The following is a 2,577-nucleotide window of genomic DNA, read 5'->3' as shown; positions in this document are numbered from 1 at the left end:
CAAGGCTCGATTTAACTTAGTTGTACCACTCGGTACAATACCGTCTTTTAATCGAGCTTGACAAGGTCTCACATTGTGCTGCCAAAATTGAGAAGTTTTGCTACTGGAAATTTGAGCTGGAAATCTACTGATTTTATAGCAAAAAATGGCAGCAAAAAGGGTTAGAAAATGAGGCTTTTGGTGATCGATTTTGAGAGGAAAGGAAGAGAGGAAGCCACGGTGGTGAAGAAAGCAAGCCACAATGGTGAAGGGAGTGACGAGTTGGAAAGAAACAAAAAAAAGAAGAAACATGGAATAGAGAAAAAGAAAGAAAAAGAAAAAAAATAAATAGAAAATAAGTGAGCATGGCCTAATAGGAAATAAAAAAATTAATAAATAAATAGGCTTGGCCCACATAGGAAAAAATTTGAAAAGCCCATGAAGGGGGTGGGGTCCAAAGGTCATAAAGAAATGAAAAAGGCCCAATGGTAAGTTAATGTAATATTTTAAGGTTTATGGGTAGTTTAATATTGTGCATATTTTGGATAAAAAATATGCAAGTTGCTTAAGGAATTTTTAATTAAGTTGCTACCCATACAAATGTGTGATTAAGTATACTGAGTTTAAATTGTTGCTAGGAAAGTTTGTTGTGGAGGCATGCCGAACGAAGTATGTGACTGACAAATAGGAATAATTATATACGCGTACGAATCAATAATGAAGTAATATCCCACTATTATGAGGTGAGTAGGGGGTGTCAATTTTAAAAATTTTGTATATATATACATGTACATATATTTTACGTGAAGTGCAAAATTTATGGAAAGCATGCGTTGATAGAATTTTAAGGAATTGTGGGTGTAAGTTATTTTTAGAAATCATTTGGAATATATATATATTAGACGTAAAGTGTTTTAAACCAAAAAACAAGCTTTTCGAAAAGATTTACATCAAAGGAAATTGTGCCTTATTGTTTATGTGGTGTGCATTCATGAAATTTATTACTTATTCACCATGCTATTTTGATACAAAATATCATGCAAATATTTAGCATGAACATCTTACAAAAAGAGAGTTTTAACGTGATTTGGGGATCGATATTTTGAGAAAGATTTAAAATATCCCCTTGAAGATCAAATTTGAATTCTTTTAAAAGGTGATTTCATTTTAACCAAGAAATTCAAGAGTAATTGGAAACTGTTACTTGTTGTGTTATAAATTTTATTTTGAATCAAATGGCCTATGATAATGTGGGCATGATTGGCTGGATTGGTAAATGTGTTGAAAATGTATAAACTGTTGTTTGCCTTGATAGGCTAGGTTATGAAATAATTGCCATGTCATGCTATTTCAAAATTTATTGTATGGTGGGTTTAGCTTGCTGCAGTGGGCGGGTTCCATGGACCAGCCTATTAGAGGGGTATGGTAACCCCGTTATATTCTTGCCTCGGTTGGAAAGACGTGTAGGGTAACTCCCGAGGTACAACTTCAGAGTTCACTTCACACCAAACCACCACGTGAGGGTGAACTCAGCCAACACCAAGGAATGATATGTTTTCAAAATAAAAATATGATTTATGCGTACATGACTTTGTAACAGCCTTGACGGACTCGGTTGGGATAGCCCCAGGCCAAGGTATCCCTAACAACCGAATATGAGAATGATTTTGGCACAAGCCAAGTTTTTAAGAAAGTCATAAGCCATGTTGTTTATTTTTGACAAAAATGAAATGGTTTTATATGAGTTGAAATAAGTTTTAATATTATAAATTATATTTCTTTGCATGGTGAAAATGGAATTAAACGATTTTTCGCAACTCTCCTATTTGTTTATCTGTGAAATGAATTTGTAATTCCTCGCATATGGGGTGAGTTATGATTTGTGCATGATTTGAAATATTATTTGGTTTCGCGGGAGCTTGCAAAATTTTATTGATTTGATTCGAAAATGATTATTAACATATTTGATGCGAAAATTTTTATTACCTCGATTATTTATACTTTATAAGAAATTCTCGATTTCTATATAAGGCACAAACCCTTGTTTGAAATGAATTGCTTTTATAATCTTGCATTTTTATATTCAACTGATCTGTCGTTTACTTATTTTTCCATCTACGCCCTACTCACTGAGTCGATGATTATCACTGAGTCTATGAGACTCACACCCCTTTATTTTTCCTTTTGCAGATAGGGTCAGCCTAGCGTGTAGTTAGTGACGCGTTCGGTCCATCGTGAATAGGTAAAGGCATCTCCTAGCAATTTAATCCGAGTCGCTCTGCTGTTAGAGGTCAAGTCGTAGTATTTTATTATTAAGTTGTAAACGAATTCTAAATCTTTATATAAGCATTAATTTGGACATTATAGATTTAATGCATATACTTACGAATAAAAGGAAAATGTTTGTGTCACGACCCGGAACTCCCCATCGAGCCCGTGACAACCGCCGCGAAGCCCCGACAAACATTCTTCATCCCGAATGTCGATCGAAACCTCGCAAGGCTCTCGTATCAGCTTTCGCACTTCCCCGGTGAGCAATAGTTATCAAATAATCAAAATACAAAGGATTACAAATCATTTCCAAATCATAACATAACA

Source organism: Theobroma cacao, chromosome 10 (assembly GCF_000208745.1).
Source record: "Theobroma cacao cultivar B97-61/B2 chromosome 10, Criollo_cocoa_genome_V2, whole genome shotgun sequence".
In the NCBI taxonomy this organism is placed as follows: domain Eukaryota; kingdom Viridiplantae; phylum Streptophyta; class Magnoliopsida; order Malvales; family Malvaceae; genus Theobroma; species Theobroma cacao.
Note: the sequence above shows the minus strand (reverse complement) of the source record.